Source organism: Pseudorasbora parva, chromosome 2 (genome assembly GCF_024679245.1).
Source record: "Pseudorasbora parva isolate DD20220531a chromosome 2, ASM2467924v1, whole genome shotgun sequence".
Classification (NCBI taxonomy): domain Eukaryota; kingdom Metazoa; phylum Chordata; class Actinopteri; order Cypriniformes; family Gobionidae; genus Pseudorasbora; species Pseudorasbora parva.
The window spans coordinates 3,783,650-3,804,490 of record NC_090173.1 but is presented as its reverse complement, the minus strand read 5'-3'; the positions used below and the strand labels follow the sequence as shown (position 1 = coordinate 3,804,490).

The window sequence follows — 20,841 nt, the reverse complement described above, 5'->3', positions numbered from 1 at the left end:
TCGGCAACCCTGCAGTCAGAACCACTGTAGGCGATCCACCCTTACAACAGAACACAACTTCTGCAGTTTGGCAGCATTCGGGTTTCGACCGAACAAGAAGGGAGAAGCGGTAAATACAGATGAGGCAATTTGCAAATTTTGCAACAAAAAGATGACCGTGAGAGATGGAAATACCTCGAACCTAAGGTCGCAATTACGAAACCACCATCCACTCACTGCTGCGAGGATGAGAAACCGAGCGCGCCCTCGGACTACGCCGTAATAATGTCGGGGCCTTTTCACACAGTTGGCAATGTAATGCATGAAAAAAAGCATGAACTCTACAAGAAGCAAGTGGACTTGGGACTCACAAAACATAGTCTCTTAACGGTAAGCATAAAACGTGCAGAGAGAGTTCCCTCAGGGGCAGCGGCTCAAATGTAAAAAATAAATAAATTATATTTAAACATAAGCTATATTAAAATAGAAAACCTTTTTCTGTATTTTGTAATCAAATAAATGCAGGCTTTATACGCACAAGGGACTTATTTAAAAAATGTGCATGCAAATTTGACCAAATGGAATAATATACATTGATGGACTTATTAATTTAGGCTATGCATTCATTCGTTTATTTAGGCCTATTCATTCATTAATTCGTTAGACGAACGAATTAATAAATAAGCCTAAGCAAACATAGTTTTTTTGCTGCTGCTGCTGCAAAAAAAAAGCAGATGCAATGGCAGGTCCCGGCATCGGCACCCGTGAGGACCGAGTCGGAGCTGAAATAACAGCATACTGTTCGGAGCCAGTTACTCATCTCAAGGAGACGAGGACCCACTTCTCTGGTGGAAAAATGCTGCCGGGCGTTTCCCCCAGATGTCTCGAGTGGCACGAAAGCCTACCTGTGCCAGACGCCCATGGGTGAACAGATGCGCCAGTGCATTTGAGAACTGAACTCAACATGAGAACTGCGTCAGGCTGAAACTAGCAAAAAACACTTTGCACCATATTGTGCCGGGTGTATGTTAGGCCCCGAGGTTTTTTGTGTCACATCTGCAAAGTCTACACAAGAAAATATTCATAATAATGGAAAATATATTTCACCATAAACATCTTTGACATATAGGCTATTTTATTATTGACAAATAGAATATAATATTTCAATCATTGCTGAAAGCTGCTGCTCAAATGACTCAAACACCAAATTATCATTCCTGTCATACAGTGATAAACACTTTCATCATCGAGTAGCTTTGGCTGTTCTCATAACTAGTGCAAGCTGAGAGTTAATTCATCTGCAGGAATAGATGATTTAATGAGAACGATCTAAGAGAGGAAAACTGTCCTCTAATCTCTAGACTTTAAACTGGCAGACCCTGAATTAATAATACACACTAGCATTAACTGATCAACAAACAGACAGAAACTATAAAAAACATGTCAAACTGACCAAAATAAGCAATAACTACAAATCAATCAGAGCATCACTTGGGTTTGTTTGTTAACATGTAAAAGACAGTGAAAGTATTTACACTGAATGAAACCCATAAGAATCATATTCCTGAGCTCGTGTGGTTTTTGTATAATTATTGGACTGATTTGTGATGGTTCTTGTTCACAGAGGCACAAAGTTGACTTTAGTTCTCCTGAACTCCAGCATTCGCTCCTTTGATGGAAGCATACGTCACTTTATCATCACAGCGAACCTGAATCAACATCACAGTTATTGTCAAATAAGTTTTCAAAGCTAAAACAGTTTCAACACACAATTATTACAGCATGTTGTTTGAGCTCAAATTAAGACTTTTGAAAAAATGCAAACAAGAATAAAACCGTTATAGGCCATGTGCATGCTCACCTTGTTCTTTTTGTCTGGGTTTTTACTGTACCCAGTGACCTCAGTATAAGTCACATCATCTGTCTGCCCCTAAACATCAATAGAAATATGGCACATCAGAAATATGTACCATCAGTACTGTTTTACACAGATGCTGCAAATATTTCAGGTAAAATAGTGTTTGGGCAATTTCATCAAGTTTTGTAAAAATCTGCTCGTTAACATCAGTTATCTTAATCATGGTCAATCCTCACTCAATGAATCTGTTGGAGAGGCTTTGGACTGTAAGGTTGTGATTTGGTAATGTATGAGTAAACCCCCCTAGGTGCCGGTCAGAGCACAAATAATGAGGAGACAGGTGATCAGATCAACTTTGTATTGGTGGGAGAGGGATGAACCACAGATGCACAACCAATTATGCATGTAGTCTGGAAAATAATAAGTACAATAAAGATAATGAATAAACCAAATATATAAACAATTATAAGCGTTCACTGTTACATAGTGGAAAATAAGTATTCCTTATTCACATCAGTGACATTTCTTTACTAAATATCCAGTTAAATAAACAGAAACACGGTATCTTTACAGGAAATGAAAGCCATAAGCGATCATTTGTAATGAACACCATACAGTGACCATATAAGGACATCCTTTTGGCACATATGAGCAGCACTCAAATAAACATAACGTTCGTTTAGGATCATAACAGCTTAACAGATCAATATCGCCTAATCAAGACTTAATTAATAACTTGTAACACTGATCTGCATCATCATAAACTGAAAACTCTCGTGAAATAATACTACCTATCTGAATGACACAGAACAATCGCTACAGGACATGTCTGGGCATGCACTGACGCATGTAAGACTGTTCAAATCACTGTCAATATAAATATAAGTGAATAAACTTACTTTAAGGTCAGTGACTAACATCTTGATGTGACATCAGCAGAAATTACCACAAACTAAAAGGACTGAACCTCTTTACAGCTGACAGCTCGCACCGATCACACAGAAACAGCGGACAGCGGCAGCACAACTGATTACACTGTTTACTTACTACCGGAATATTACTGCAACTCTGGTTTCAAAATAAAAGTCCCAACTGAAAGAGCCTTCAATACAGCCACCCCCAAAGATGTGGAGCATCTTTGCGTCCATGAAACACAACTCAACTAATTAGGGTTGGGGGCATTTGGTTCATCATTGGGTAAGGCTGGGAGGATGACCAGGCGGGCAACCGGTCTAGTGTAGACTTGACCCTTTATCTTCACATCAGCTGACCGGATATGACCATCCGGGCTTAGGTGAGTCTTGATGACCTGTCCCATAGGCCATAAGTTCCAAGGTAGTTGGGGGGTCTACAATCAGAACAAATGTTTTCTCCTTCGAGTCAGGTGGAGGCTTACCATTTCTGCCGAGTTTGGAGGTTTGGAAGATAGTCCCTTATGAACCTGGACCAGAATTGATCCGCTAGGACCTGAGAATGTCTCCAGGGCCGCCAACTTAACATCTCTGATTCAGGGTAAATAATTTGAGGCAGAGATCCATCAGGCCACCCCATGAGGAGACTATTTGGTGTCACCGGGTCAGTGTCTGCCACATCTGTTGACACATACCTCAAGGGTTTTGAGTTCAGGATGGGCTTCACATCCTGCAATACTGTCATTAAGACTTCCTCTGGAACTGACTGTGGACTCAAAACTGTTTACAGGCTTGACTTAACGGATCTCACCTCTCTCTCCCAAACTCCACTGAAGTGGGGGGCTGATGGGGGATTAAAGTGAAATTTGATCCTCTGGCAGGCTAGTTGATGCTGTATGTCAGAAGCCAATGCGGCATAAGCTTCCCGTAACTCCCTTTCATCCCCACGGAAGTTAGTACCCTGATCTGACCATAACTCTACTGATGTTCCTCTCCTTGCGACAAACCTTCTAAAAGCCATGAAGAAGGAGTCTGTACTCATGATAGGGAGTAAGTATAAATGGATTGCTCTGTGGTCAAACATTTAAAGAGAATACCCCAATGCTTCTCTGTACGCCATCCAATCTTGACCAGTAGGGGTCCAAAGTAGTCCACTCCACAATAATGGAAGGCAGGTTTGTAGAGTCGAAGGCGAGCAGAGGGTAGATCCACCATCTTAGGGATTGTTGACTGGGCCCTCCACCGTTGACATTCTGGGCAGCTATGCTGGAATCTGCGAACAGCTTCACGGCCACGGAGAACCCAGTGGTGTTGTCGTAATTCCGCAAACAGCCGTTCCGACCCAGAGTGATGTAACTGGTGGTCATAATGGTGAATTTTCAAACGGGTGACCGGATGATTAGGATCCAGGACCAGAGGATGTAAAACCGAGTCATCGATGCATGCAAGCCTCCTCAAACGACCTCCTATCCTGATCAGACCAGTGGATGTATCCATTTCAGGGGCTAGAGTTACCAGCTGACTTCCGGACCGAACCGACTTTCCTGTCCCTAACAGTTTATAATCCTCAGAAAAGGATTCCTGCTGCACCCATTTGAGGATATGGAGCTCAGCCTGGCAGTTGCCCTCAGCCTGTGGAAAAGTCCCTGGAGCAAGGGTAGCACAAATTTCTTGGGCCGCCATGTCCAATAGTTCCTGCCAGGTGTTGTAGTTCCATCCAGTGTTGGGAGGTAATGTATTAATTCCACAGAAGGCAGATTTCCACAGTTTGTCGTCATCTGCCAGGGTTTTACTCTTTGGTATTACTGGCCACTCTATGGGATCCTGGAGAAGAAAAGAGGGTCCTTGAGACCATCGATTTGGTTCAGTAAGGTATTGGAGAGGTTTCCCGTTTATAAGGTCATCAGCAGGGTTGTCTGCAGAGCTGACATAATGACAAGAACACTTATTGTACAGCTCTTGCATCTTCTGCATCTCTGCAATTCAGTTTTGCCCCGAAGATCTTGTATCGACAGGACTTGTCCACAAGGAAATAGACTTGATACATAGGGTCAACTCGTTCTCCAGTAACTTCGCCAACTGTGCTGTGATTAGACTTCCACAGAGTTCCAGGCTAGGAATAGAATGAACCCGTTTAGGAGTGACATGGGAGGACAGGTAGGTCCGACCGTCCTGCTTGGTCATCCGGAGGTAAGCCACCGCTCCATATGCTCGCTCAGAAGCATCTGAAAAGATATGTACCTCATGAGTAGCACCATCCATCCCAACTTCAGGAGGTACATAAGGCCGGGGAAAGGTGACACAAGGAAGGTATCGGAGTTCCTCCTCCCATGCATTCCAAGACTGGAGGAGCTCAGGTGGTAGGTTGGGGTCGTCCCACCCTCTCTTTGTTCCACAGTTGCTTAATGATGACCTTCGCTCGGGTCGTATAAGGTAGAAGCCATCCCAGAGGGTTGTATTGGGTAGCTAGGACCTTATAGATGTTTCTCAAAGTGGAAGTGTTATATACCACAGGTCGGTGTTTGTAGGACAACGTGTCTATCTGCTAGTTCCAGCTCAGACCCAGTGTTGACTCAGGGATGTTTGACAGAGTTCCACACTCGCAGCTCGGGCATTGGTTGGTAGGTGATTCACTACACCCGAATCATTGCAGGCCCACTGGCGAATATCAAATCCAGTGCCAGGAAGAATATTCCTTAGTCGATCAATCAAGTTTCGTGCTGCACCACCAGAAGGCAGGCTATGCAGGCAGTTATCGACATAAAAACATCTCTCCACTGAAAACCGGATCGCCTCATCTGTCTGGGGGTGTTGTCGTACCTGAGTCTCTCTGATCGTACCCCACAGACGCATAAAACAGATTTTGTTCTTCAGCTGATGGTTCTTTCAGTTCTGAGATCGTGAAAGCAAAGGCTAATCTTTCTCACCATCTTGCATAATGACCAAATAAAAGTATAATATACCCGATTGCACTAAAAATAGTTAATAACAGTGATGTAAACTCCGAACTCCGATGTCAGACTGCACGTGTTTGCCACCTGTCAGCGCTCGCGCAAGCGTATTGAATGTGTTATTTCTAGGCTCATTAGCCTACTCTTGAATGATCAAATATACAAATTTTAAAATGATTAAAAAAGTTTGGGACGTGTCAGTTAGTACTGGATCTGTGCATTAGTAAGTTCTCAAGGTGAAAGCAAAAGCGAACTCTGGATTCAATTTAAATTAATTAATTTGCTTTGCAAGTAATTTAGTGATTCTTCATTTCCTTTGCATGTTTTTTTTATTGTGCGATATAGCCTAGGTCTTAAATGTAATTTATAATGGTCTTAAAAAGGTCTTTAAAAGTCTTAAATTTGACTTGGTGAAACCTGCAGATACCCTGTATGAGATGGGGCTGATCGGAACCAATGAGAAGTAAATGCCTGTACTTCTGCTGTAGCTGCTTGACTGGGTAAGACTGGCATGACAGGTTAAGATGATCTGGAGTAAAGGCATGACTGATCTCATAGTAGGTTTGGGGCTTACAGCGAGAAGAGATCTAAAAGGATACAGGATGGCCAAGGTTTTAACTGCAGTAGAAAGCAAAATAGGTCCTCTCCGAGCCATCGTCCAGAAGAGCGAATGTGACGATCTTTATAATGTAGTTTTACAGGAACCACCTTGAGCACAACTTGATCCCCGACAGAGGGTTTATTCAGGAACTGCCGATTTGGAGAGGAATTTGTCAGGCAGCTCTTCTCCACATTAGCTGAATCTTCCTTCTGGGATGGACTAACATTCACCTCATGAAGAGGGTGGAGATGAGTACCTTGACAGATGTTGCAAGGCTTCTTAAGGTCGCACTGAGCAGCGTGGTGTGCCCTGGCGCTGCACCAACAATGGTTGTTACTACAAATCCATGTCCTGACCTGATCGGAGGTAAGCTTATCGAAGGTAGGGCTCAGTCTTATCACAGAAAGGACAATAAAATTTTGATTTAACAGGCTTGGTTTGTGAAACAGGACCTTTCTGAGGGACAGGAGTCTTACCCTGGGATTCTCCAACACCATGTAGTATGGTGTTGCAGTTATTTTCGCTGAGTCTGACTTGGCATGTGAAAACTTGGCTCTGCATCGTAGCTGTGGCACCAGGTTTCATAACGAAGCCAGTTCGAAAGGTCAACTAGATTAGTGGTGTGCCAGGTTGGCGGAATATATGCAGACGAAAGTCAGCCTGCTGCTCCGGTGGAAGCTTACACAGAAGGCACGCAATGTGGGACCCGCAACTCAACTCCAGTTCACCGTCATGTCCCAGGGTTCTTAGAAGGCCCACAAGTGACTGCACCTGGAGAGCAAACCTTTGGAAGGGGGAGATGTCACCTCGCTTGATGTCAGGACTCTCAAGGACCATGGCAATCCTCCTTAAGGCTAACTGATGCGGTTCAGATAAGCATCCGCAATCATTCTTGCCTCCTCGAGCTTAAGATGATACACTAAGATCTGGTATTTGAAAAGTTCAGTCCCATCTGGAGGAAGCAGGTTCTCCAAAGCTATCCGGAGTCGAGGAAACTCAGCCAGCTGAACATAGATAGGTGCAGGTCCTCGGTACACACACACACACACACACACACACACACACATATATATATATATATATATATATATATATATATATATATATATATATATAAAATCCTCATTAGTGCCTGCACGGATTGGTTGAATGAGGAATCTATGTACACATATCTATGATCGCACAGTTATTTTGACCTTCTCCGGCAGGAGAAATGGCATTGGAAATACTGGATGAGGTCTGTCTGATATGAGGTAAACAAATACCATAAATACTGTTAGGTAGAACTACATTCTGTATGCCCTGGGGGTAATCAGATAAACATCAAAATTAATTTTGGAGTGAACTATCCCTTTAACACTATTCAGTGTTTATTAACACTTTAACACTCTTGAGTGTGGTCTTAAATTAACTCTTCAGAAATATACAAATATCAAAACATCAACAAATTACTTGAGATGATCATATTGTTTACTGCAGTGAGTATGAAATGAAATGTTTATTGTGTCATTATTTCAATCATATGTATTTTTATCTGTTACTTTAGACCAGAAAGAGTACACATTTACTAACTTGTCATTGATCTGAATAATAAGACTTATGCACATTAATAACTCATGGATCGACCTGCAGTACTCACCACAGAGTCATCTGTGCCGCTTCTGTTCCCTGAAAAATAATGTCATGGGAATATTTATCAGACACACAGCCTCTAATGCATATGACTGTCAGTTTGTAAAAGAACATTTCTAGTGCTATAGAATAGAAATATTATTTTTAACTCATTGATTTCTCTTTACTGAGAGGAATTCTCTCTATATTACACATTTATTTTATCTGTAAATAGTTAAGATGTCTTTTTGGCTGTTGTTACCAAATATGAGGAACTGTAAAAACTCACCGGCTCTTTTTTTCCGAATCAGCCAGAGAATAAGAGCAGGAAGGAGAAGGACGAATAAAACGGCAACGATCACAATCACAGAGAGAGAGCCTATAAAGAGAGACACGTTCAGCATTACTGTTTTACCATAAATACATGAAATACAAATAAAGTCATAAATGTCGCATTAAAAGCATAATTATCCATGTTCCTCATGAAGTAAATTTATACTTGCGAGGTACAGTGCATCCTGAAGGTACTCACAGCTTTTTCACATTTTATGTTGCCTAATTCCAAAATGGATTATATATATAAACCTTCAAAAGTATTCACAGCCTTTGCTGAATGTAATTTTTTTATCTATTTATTTATTTTGTGAAATAATGTGAAAAAATGAAGCGCTGTGAATACTTTCCGGATACACTGTACTTGTTTCTCTCAGAATTTATGAACAAGAGAATTAATTAAGAAAGTGATGTAGATTACCAATTAAACATGGCTTGATTCAGAGTGTGTGTTTAGCTGCTCTATAACAACTCCAGAGAGGATTCAGGACATTCAGATACTGATTCTAGAGTAAATTTAACCACTGGAATGAGGATGATGTTCATACACACCTTGATTCAGAGAGTTTGGTGGCAGTGATGGTGCTGTAATTAATGATAAAAAAAAAATATTAAAAAGAAAATGGAAAAAGAAAAGAAAATATTTCAATGATACATGAACAGAACATCAAGGCATTTCTTTTACAAACTGGGACTGGTTTATTACAACTGCTGCGGTCCAGGGTGTGTGTGTGTGTGGCCTGGTAATCCTAACGTTATGGGGACAAAATGTTCCCACAAAGATGGCAATATCCGAAATCCTTGTCCTTGTGGGGACATGTTTAGGTCCCCATGAGGAAAACATCTTATAAATCACACAGAAGGAGTTTTCTGGAGAAAGTAAAAATGCAGAATGTTTCCTGTGATGGGCAGGTTTAGGGGCAGTGTGTGTGTGTGTGTGTGTGTGTGTGTGTGTGTGTGTGTGTGTGTGTGTGTGTGTGATGGGTAGGTTTAGGGGCAGGGGCAGTGTAGGGGGATAGGATGTACAGTTTGTACAGTATAAAATCCATTACACCTATGGAAAGTCGCCATAAAACTTGGAAACACGACGTGTGTGTTTGTGTGTGTGTGTGTGTGTGTGTGTGTGTCAGTTCTGGAGCAAACTGCTCACACTTACATGGGATGATTTGTTTAATAAATGCTGATTTAAATCATTTAGGATTAAAAAAACGTAGTTCTTTCAATCACATATACAAGAATGTACATTTCCTGAAGAAAATGTGAGTGGTGCTTGCAGTGGCAAAACTCGTGACTAGGGCTGCACGATTTGGGACCAATATCTAGCGATTGCGATTTAAAATGTGTTGTTTTTTATATTTTTTACAAATGAAAAGTGTGTGTATTACATTTTATGTTTATATATTAACATATGGAGCTAGAAATATGACAAAATGATCTGAATTGTTTGAATGAACGACTCAATGACTCGCTCATTAAGACGATCACTTGCTGTCCCTATTTACGGTTTAGTTTCATGTTTAAAAGTATCATTGGATTTTATTATTTGTATATTCAAACATTAAGAACATCAACCTCATAACATTATTTATTGCTGTTTTATTTGTGTAGTTTAAATTAATTAATTTGATTGGTAACAGCCCTAGTGTTTTACTATTATAACTGCATTTATTAATCAAATGTAAGAATTTAACAGGAAAGATGATGCATACATTTAATAAGATTAAACAAATGGCCCTTATAAAATTAAATAACGTTCTGGGGTAAATATCACAAATATGCAGATTTAAGAGGCCTATGTAAAAGCTGACAGAACACTGATGAGAATATTGCTTCAAAATCAATATATTTATACCACCCAAAATCCCCTCATACACTGTACAGTACATGCAATGTGCTCTGTACTCTACCTGATAGGCCGGAAGTTAATCAATATCAAATCAAATTTTGAAACTTGTGATAATGCCCAGCGCTATAGTGTAAATGTTTTTTACTTGAAGGAAATGCTACCTTTATACATGTGTAGCATGAGCAAAAGACCCAACTCTCATGTCTCTATGATGTTCTGATACAGAGATAAAGGTCTAGCTAAACAGTTGCTAGGGTACTCTGTTTGGTTGCTATGGAGTGGCTTGGAAGCATCCAATGATGATCCTCCAAAAGCTCCTTGTCAGTATGAATGATATAAACCAACCTCCATTCCTCTATGACATTCAGATGTGAAGATATCCACTGTGGATTTGGGTTGCTGGGGGCTTGATAATGGTTGCTAGGGCGTTGCTAGGAAGTGCTGAAGGTGATTTGTGATTGGCTGTTGATGCCCTGAGTCAAACAAACCCACTTTCGTGTTTCTATGACACTTCTATCCAAAGATATCCCTTTGATCTCTTTCAATGGAAGTCTATGGGATCTGTGGCTAAGGAGTTTAAAATGGCTGCTCGGGCGTGGCTTAATAGCTTCACAATGATCCTGAGATAGTGATTGGTTGCCTGAGTAAATTGAGCCCACCCCCTTGTTAATACAAAATCCCTACGAGAGTTACCATAGAAGGAAAAACAGATGTGTTTAACGGGACGACCCTCACCATTGCGATGACTGTCAGGCTCTTCAAATGTGGTAACTCACGAGTTTCTACGAAATCCTCACACTGAGTATGACTCGTTAAATGTTGTCACAATGTTAAGCATATGGGATTTTTTTCTGATATTTTTTAACCCCTTGGGCGAACATCGTACGCCCGATCGCTTTGAATGGATAAAGCACACCATTCCTGAATAATCTGCATGTTTTGACTCCTCATTCATGGGTCTGTGACAAACGCTGTGGGAGGAGTATGTGCCGAGATGTTTGTGGAATATTAATAATAAGTATGGAGAAGAACAATAGTTGCTTCACAAGCACCACCAATGAAAGAGTATATTTACATCAGCTTTACGTTGACTTCCTGTGTGTGTGAGGAAAGTGAATGATTGAGGTCTGCAGATTCAATAGTTTGATCAGCTCTTTCTCAGTAATTGGCTCTGTAAACCTCAGAAATAAGAAAGACATGCAGAAATACCTTGTGCAGTAAACACAGGTGTGTGTGTGGCTGTCGTCCTCTCAGAGCTTCGGGTAGTTAATGATTTCTGGTTTTCTGTACAAATTAAAGGATGGATTTTTAGTTCAGATACACCATATTCTGGATAAAGCATTTAAGTGATAAACATTGATCTTAGCCCTGTTTTGACTAGTGTGTGTGTGTGTGTGTGTGTGTGTGTGTGTGTGTGTGTGTGTGTGTGTGTGTGTGTGTGTGTGTGTGTGTGTGTAATAGTTCTCACAGCAGCTCATAACAGTCTAGTTATGATTATTGTGTATCAATGTCCTAAACCCACAGCCAGATCTGATTAAGAGCTACTTTGAGTAGATGATATTAGTGATGATAAACTGAGAGTCAGTTCAAAGCGCTGAAGTGAGAGACTGATGACGTGATCATGTGATCATGAACCTTGTGTAGGAGCTGCTGATGTAGTTGAGCTTGATTTCTTCTGAGAGTTTGAGCTGCTGACTGGAATCAGTGTTGATGAATCGACTGCAGAAGATGAATGTTCAGACACATCATCTGTAGGACATTAACATCATATTTTCATACTTGATCATGATGTAAGACTGAAAAAACTAGTATATGCCGAAATGTCTGAATGAAGAACAAGGACTCTCTGAGAAAATCAGGGAAATTAACATCTGAACTGTCCCTCACACACCACTGGAGACGCAAGTCTCACCTCACTATCAGCTAATGTACATCTTTCCCTATATACCCCGTCTCCCCCAATTCCTTCCCTCTCTCATGCGGAGATCACTGAAAATATACCCCAGAATCTCTATATTACAATGTCAATCCACACGATACAGTATTATATGTGTTTGATATCGTTTGAAATGTCTCAGTGCGACTGGTACAAAGATCTCATCCCCACAGAAGTTAACCAAAAGATAATCAATGTTTTAAGAGTTTAAAGATATCTTGTCTTAGTTTGGTGGGTGTGGCTTTCAGCCATTTGGCCTTTGCATCAATACAAGTCTTGATCAATGCAAATTCCCATTGTGCACTCGTGTTTACATTTGAAAGAGTTTGTACATTTGTTTCTGGGTATTTAAGGAAATGTTGCAAAGAGCTCAGGGCTTGACACTTTAAACCGGTCAGCCCGTAATGTTGGATGTCTCAAGATAGCCAGCATTATGTAGTTTTCAGAAGTCAGGTATATATTTCATTCTTTACTTCAGAGTATTTGATGTTATATATGGATTACCTTTGAATTGACTATGTAATTGGCTTTATACATTTACCTGACTGTAAATAAATTGTTACACTTTGATTGATTCTGACTTGCTCTGGAATTATTCAGGTTGGGTATAATTTCAACAAAGGGTTAAACGGAATAATTAAATGTGTAGTTAAACTATTAAAGAATGACCAAATAACCAATTGGCATTCTAACCTAAATTATAATTAAATGGAGTCAGATAACGAGGAATTGGAATAAAATCCCCTTTGCCCCGCTGAAAAGACCGAACGCGCAGCGACCTTCACCCGCCGATCGTTAGCCTCCATTGGGACGATTTGGTGTTCCATCATCACAGTTTACAGTGACAGTTATTGAAGAGATGTGTTACTATAATAACCACATGAAGATATTTATGCCTTGTTTATATGAGAGAGAAACACAGTGAGCTGCTGCCCATAAACCTTCAGTTTGACCTGAATCAATGACATTATTAAGCCTGATTATTAATCATAAACCTTCAGTCTGTCCTGAATCAATGACATTATTAAGCCTGATTATTAATCATAAACCTTCAGTCTGTCCTGAATCAATGACATTATTAAGCCTGATTATTAATCATAAACCTTCAGTCTGTCCTGAATCAATGACATTATTAAGCCTGATTATTAATCATAAACCTTCAGTGTGTCCTGAATCAATGACATTATTAAGCCTGATTATTAATCATAAACCTTCAGTGTGTCCTGAATCAGTGACATTATTAAGCCTGATTATTAATCATAAACCTTCAGTCTATTCTGAATCAATGACATTATTAAGCCTGATTATTAATCATAAACCTTCAGTCTGTCCTGAATCAATGACATTATTAAGCCTGATTATTAATCATAAACCTTCAGTTTGTCCTGAATCAATGACATTATTAAGCCTGATTATTAATCATAAACCTTCAGTCTGTCCTGAATCAATGACATTATTAAGCCTGATTATTAATCATAAACCTTCAGTCTGTCCTGAATCAATGACATTATTAAGCCTGATTATTAATCATAAACCTTCAGTCTGTCCTGAATCAATGACATCATTAAGCCTGATTATTAATCATAAACCTTCAGTTCATCCTGAATCAATGACATTATTAAGCCTGATTATTAATCATAAACCTTCAGTCTGTCCTGAATCAATGACATTATTAAGCCTGATTATTAATCATAAACCTTCAGTTTGACCTGAATCAATGACATTATTAAGCCTGATTATTAATCATAAACCTTCAGTTCGTCCTGAATCAATGACATTATTAAGCCTGATTATTAATCATAAACCTTCAGTTTGACCTGAATCAACGACATTATTAAGCCTGATTATTAATCATAAACCTTCAGTTTGTCCTGAATCAATGACATTATTAAGCCTGATTATTAATCATAAACCTTCAGTTTGTCCTGAATCAATGACATTATTAAGCCTGATTATTAATCATAAACCTTCAGTTTGACCTGAATCAATGACATTATTAAGCCTGATTATTAATCATAAACCTTCAGTTCGTCCTGAATCAATGACATTATTAAGCCTGATTATTAATCATAAACCTTCAGTTTGTCCTGAATCAATGACATTATTAAGCCTGATTATTAATCATAAACCTTCAGTCTGTCCTGAATCAATGACATTATTAAGCCTGATTATTAATCATAAACCTTCAGTTTGTCCTGAATCAATGACATTATTAAGCCTGATTATTAATCATAAACCTTCAGTTTGTCCTGAATCAATGACATTATTAAGCCTGATTATTAATCATAAACCTTCAGTTTGACCTGAATCAATGACATTATTAAGCCTGATTATTAATCATAAACCTTCAGTTTGACCTGAATCAATGACATTATTAAGCCTGATTATTAATCATAAACCTTCAGTTTGACCTGAATCAATGACATTATTAAGCCTGATTATTAATCAAAAACCTTCAGTTTGTCCTGAATCAATGACATTATTAAGCCTGATTATTAATCATAAACGTTCAGTCTGTCTTGAATCAATGACATTATTAAGCCTGATTATTAATCATAAACCTTCAGTTTGTCCTGAATCAATGACATTATTAAGCCTGATTATTAATCATAAACCTTCAGTTCATCCTGAATCAATGACATTATTAAGCCTGATTATTAATCATAAACCTTCAGTTTGACCTGAATCAATGACATTATTAAGCCTGATTATTAATCATAAACTGACGCTCCTACACGGGTCACACTGGGCTTTAATGACTATTCTCATTTATGCAATATTTCATGTATGACCCATATAGGAGGTCAAATTATCAGGATTTTGTGCATTTTCTGGCTTTGATCACTAATATTTCACAAATCCTAAATGTATTTTGTAAATAAAGAGTGTTTTCTCACCTGAACTCTTGGCAGTGTGTGTGACTGAGGTCTTGAGTTGTTTTCTCTGAGTAACTTCACATCTCCACTCTCTGTTGTGATCTTCATTCAGGAGTGTTGTAGTCAGAGTGATGATACAGCGATCTGGAGCTGATATCTGATATCTGGAGTCTGTCTGAAGATCAACACCAGCCTGATTCACCCACAGCAGCTCAATATCCTCAGAACGGACCCAATCATCACAGGAGTATCCAGGATATGAATACAACTGACAGGAGAGAGTCAAAGAGCGGCCTGGACTGAACTCAGTCTCAGAGGATGATGATGATGATGATGATGATGATGATGATGAAGAGACTGAAACACAACACAAGACACACAGATCATTTGTGGAGTTGAAACAAAGAATCTGCCCTTTTTAAATTGACCCCATAATCATAAACTCACCATGAAGAACGTGCAGATAAACACGAGCATCAGGTCCTTGATGATGTTCATTCACATATTGTCTGCAGGTGTAAGATCCATAATCTTCTATTGTGACGTTGTTGATGTTCAGAGAGCAGTCAGACCCCAGACTCAGACTCTCATGTCTCTCTGTGTCTTTCTTCTTCATCCCTCCATTAATCAGTTCAACGGCTGCTGAATGTCTGAATCTGTTATAGTGGTTCCATGTAGTTGATGTGCAGTTAGAAAGAGTATTATTACAGGACAGACGGACATTTCCACCAGAACTGATGAACACATGATCACCACCATCATCCACTCCACTGGAACCTGAAACACAGAACATCTGACTGATCATTATGATATTAATAAATGAAAACATACCAGCATAAAAAGCAGAGGATTGAAATAATGCAGTGTTTTCTCCTCACGTAATGCAAACTCACTGGAGAAGTGTTGCTTCACAGCGCTCTTATTAATATCCAACATTTAATGGTATTCAGAACAGAACCAGAATGAAAGAGTATCTATAAACAAGCCCAAACTAATTCATTTAAAGTGGCGTTGGGCTCATGTAGCCGAACTCTCTCATTCGGCACAGATCCAAATGTTTCCATATTTCAGTAACACTGTAGAATACTGTTTCTTACTTAATGCATAACTAATAAAGAGTTACTGCAGTACTAATGATTAATTCTTCATTAACACTCAAGGCACTAATATTAACTACTAAGGAATGCGTGTTAACTAATCAATATGTAATAGCATTTTTTAATTGTGTTAAGTATCAATTAGTTAATCAGTAACTATTCAATTCAGTCATGCCTCCTTAAGAACAACTATTAAGCTCTCAACTCATTGACTCTCGCCTGCTTCGTCACAGATTGCGACAAGCCGTGTTTTAGTTTTTAGTCTGTGGCGAATGAGAAACACACGCACCTTCAAATAGTGGGATTAAGTTTAAATTAAATAACTTAACTTGTTCTCTGTAACGTTACCTCATACAAAACTCTATCGCCAGAGAGGACTGCGACTGCAACACATCGTCACTCGGACTACTATTGGTACCGACATTTTCACAATAAAGAAATGATTGTGATTATACTTTTGTTAGTTATGTTTTTCTTTATTTATTTTCATTTTTAAAAAAATGGTTATGTGTAGGTTTAGAGGTTTGAGTGAGATTAGTGGCTCAAAATATAATTATATATAATTAGTGGCTCAAATTATAGCAGCAATATAGCATTTTATTTTAATTTTTGCCCATTAAGTTGTATTGTCATTTTTATTTTCTGAAAAATTATGTTTGTGTTTAGGGAAGTAACATGCATCTATAAAATGGTAAAAAGAAAATTGTAATTTTTTATATGATATAAAATATATTTTATGTATTTTGAGGTAAAAACACCTTTGTTTAAATGTTGCCAATACGTTCATGTTGTACCTTTCACCATTTATCCAAATAGACAAAAAAATATGTTGTGTGTCTGTAGAAGCTGCTTATTAACTTAAATACATTACTATTAATTTATTTCACTTTAGAATAGAGGGTCAAATTGCCTTTATTAGTACTGTATTAAAAGAAGTTGGGCTTAATTATTGACTTATTCTGGTCAATAAACTTAAATATCACTCAATAAGTGCCATAATTAATGAGGATAAAACTTTCACTTTAGAATAGAGGGTCACATTTGCTGTATTACACTATTTTAGCCATGTATAATGGCAAAATCAGCAGTAATTAAACATAACTACTAGATTATTGTTCAGTTAACTTAACATAATGGCAAAGAAATATAATTACATCACTACACAACAATAATATATGGCTTATTAAGTTGTAAATAATGGCTAATATGCTCTTTCTATTATGTTAAGTTAATCATTAATTACTATTGTGTCCATGCTTAACTAGTGCATAATTGTGAACAAACAAATAATTAATTACTAGTTTAATAATGCATAATTAATGTTAAATTAATAATTAATTATGTGTGTGTTCGTGCTTAACTAATGCTTAATTGTGAACAAGTTAATCATTATTTAATGCTTACCTAGTGCATTATTCTGGACCCTTAAAATAAAGTGTTACCGTTTTCACTTTAGAATACTGTTCCAGGTTCTAAGTAACTCCTTGAGAACTATTTGGTAATTCTTCATTAATTATAATAATAATAATAATAATAATAATAATGTGTTCGATTTATATAGCGCTTTTCAAGGCACTCAAAGCGCTTTACATTGAAGGGGGGAATCTCCTCAACCACCACCAATGTGCAGCATCCATCTGGATGATGTGACGGCAGCCATATTGCGCCAGAACGCTCACCACACACCAGCTGATTGGTGGAGAGGAGACCGAGTGATGAAGCCAATCAGGAGAGGGGGATTATTAGGAGGCCATGATGGACAGAGGCCAGTGGGCAAATTTGGCCAGGATGCCGGGTTACACCCCTACTCTTTATCGAAGGACATCCTGGGATTTTTAATGACCACAGTAATTATGTATGAGTCAGGACCTCGGTTTAACGTCTCATCCGAAGGACGGATTATAATTATGAATGGGTTCCTTATGTTTTCACTTTAGAATACTGTTCCAGGTTCTAAGTAATTCCTTGAGAACTATTTGGTAATTCTTTTTTAATGACTCATAGGTTCCCTGTATTCTCATTTTCATTGCCTTAAAGAGTAAGACATTATTCAAAACTGTAAAGTGTTTTAAGTCTTGCGATCCACCCGAGGGTCTCGACCCCAGGTTTGAAAACTCCTGCTCTAGAGAGACTGACTTTCACACAAGTGTTGTGTTGAATGTTTGACTGTCTAACCCTGACCACTAACCTCAGAGGAACAGACTTTGACAGGACAGCGGTTGAGGAGCATGATCTTCAGTGTGAGATCTGAACACTGCCTCAACACAAGACCACTACTGTTAGTTTCTCTTCTCTATTTGAGCAGTTTCCAGAATAGAGTTCAGTTCTAGAAATAAAGAAGATCTGGTCCAAGCCACTCTGAGAAAGAGACAGACAAATATACAGACGCAAGAGAAACGGTGAGAACCGCTTTCAGAATCTGGGAAAATGTTCATGATTTAATCAAATAAGAGGGTTATTTTCCATTTAGTGCTAAACCTACCCATTACACACACACACACTCACACACACGTTGGTCTATGTGGTTTACAGGGACTCTCCATAGGCGTAATGGTTTTTATACCGTACAAACCACATTATCCTGCCGCTACTCCTGAACCTACTCATCACAGGAAACATTCTGCATTTTTACTTTCATAAAAATAAAAAATAAATTAGTATGTTTTTAAATTTATTTGAAATATGAGGACATTTGAAATTTCCTCATAAACCACATTTATTGTGTAATACCAGTGTAATACCCATGTAGTCAAATTTGTGTCCTCATTAACCACATAAACAGGCTCACTCACACACACACACACTGCCCCCCCCCCACACACACACACACACTGCCCTTGCCCCTAAACCTACCCATCACACACACACACACACACACACACACACACACACACACACACACACACACACAAGAGCACTGCCACTAAACCTACCCATCATACACACACACACACACACACTGCCCCTGCCCCTAAACCTACCCATCACACACACACACACACACACACACTGCCCCTGCCCCTAAACCTACCCATCACACACACATGCACACACACGCAAACACACACACACACACACACACACACACACGTCTGGTTCACTATCTTTGTACATTCTATTCCCCTACACAGCCCCTACCCCTAAACCTACCTTCGGGTTCAGACGTTTCTCGATTACCCCTTTGCTCCGGACTTTGCTGACCACTCCTAAGCCACGCCCCCATCCCGCGGACCCATTATTTTACAGATTACCCGCTATATTGGTCAAATGATCAGGTGACCCTCCCTGACCGCTCCCAGGCCACGCCCCCATCCCACGGAACCGTTATTTGACCGATTACCCGCTATTTTTACGTGCCGCTCCCGTTCAGAGACAAAAGGTCGTGGCGACCCGGGACTCGGGATTCCAGCTCTAGGGGCCCCGAAGCGCAAATTAGAAAGCAGAAAGGGGCGCCGTAAAAACTCAGAAAGTGCAGCAGAACTGTTTCCAACTTTGAAAATGAATCCTCATCTGAGAATGATTTCTGAAGGATCATGATCACTGAAGACTGTGTTCAGCTCTGATCACAGAAATAAATCATCATTTAAAGTATAATACATTGAAAACCAAATATTTTAAATTTTAATATATCACAATATTAAAAAAATGCTGTATTTTTGACTAAATAAATGCAGGATTGATGAGCAGAAGAAACTTCTTTCAAAAACATTACAAATAGTAATGTGTCCAAACTTTTGCTGGCTACTGTATTTGAGCAGTGCCGTTGCTAATCTCTGACTCAACTGTGGGATAAACTAGCGCTTCTGCCTCAACATCGTTACAATGATTTAAAACAAGACTAAATGTGCTTCATAAAACAGCTCAAGATGTAAACTGATATTATATTTCTTATTTTACCTCGTTCTATAAATGATTGTCATTTTAAGAGTGATGATTCCCACAATCTCTGAAAAGCTGGATATATGAGGAACTTTAAAAGTGTGATTTCTAGAGCTTAAGAAGTCATTCAAATTAATACAATCTTTAAACAGTCGTGATTATTTCTATAATTCATATAATGTTTAATTATCAGGTATAAATAGCTGAAACATCTCTCTGTGAGTAAATGAATGATTGATAATAAATGAAGAGCTTTACATCAGATCTGAATGACACTATGACACACATTATAACAAATATCAGTGCATTCAGGAATAAAACACAACCAAACGCCATGACATGACTTTCAGCAACAGTTTAAACTCTTTACCAAACACTTGCCACAATCAGTTTTTGAATATGTTCACATCATACAGATCTTTATGATATCTTATAGATAAACAGATGTGTTTACCTGAGAGAAGAGAAGAGAGAACGATCAGTCCCAGCAGACACAGATCACACTTATCAGCCATTTTCTGTTTCTGTCAGTCTTTCTGTTCTTTATATAGTCACAGCTCTTCCTTTATCATCATCAGCTCCTCCTGTGGTTGTGAGCCTCTTCCTATCTGACCAGTGTTTAGTGCTGACTCTATGATACCGAAGCATTTAATCTGACCAGCCTCTCGCTGCCATCAGCTTACATTCCAGAAGGGAAAACACAGCTGCCTACTATCGAAAGGATAAGAAAATGCCTCTTCTAGCGAAGGAATCTTCTTGCTGCACAAACTGCCACAGACTTTTACAAAGGATTGCAGTTCTTGAAACAAAGTTATTTGCGGAACCACCAAACCGGACGAATCACACAGCAGAGCTTCATCACGAACGCCCTCTGCACACAGCCGGTGAGTCCCATAAATTTAGTGCTACTCAACAGATAGAGAAACAAGAAACTGATCGACACACTAATCGATGGCACAAACA

At 39.0% G+C, this 20,841-nt stretch overlaps 1 pseudogene; it reads right to left on the bottom strand.

Annotated features, from left to right (window-relative positions):
- Positions 1-1,170: 1,170 nt before the first annotated feature.
- On the bottom strand, positions 1,171-20,393 carry LOC137090329 (serine-rich adhesin for platelets-like; annotated as a pseudogene).
- Positions 20,394-20,841: the final 448 nt, after the last annotated feature.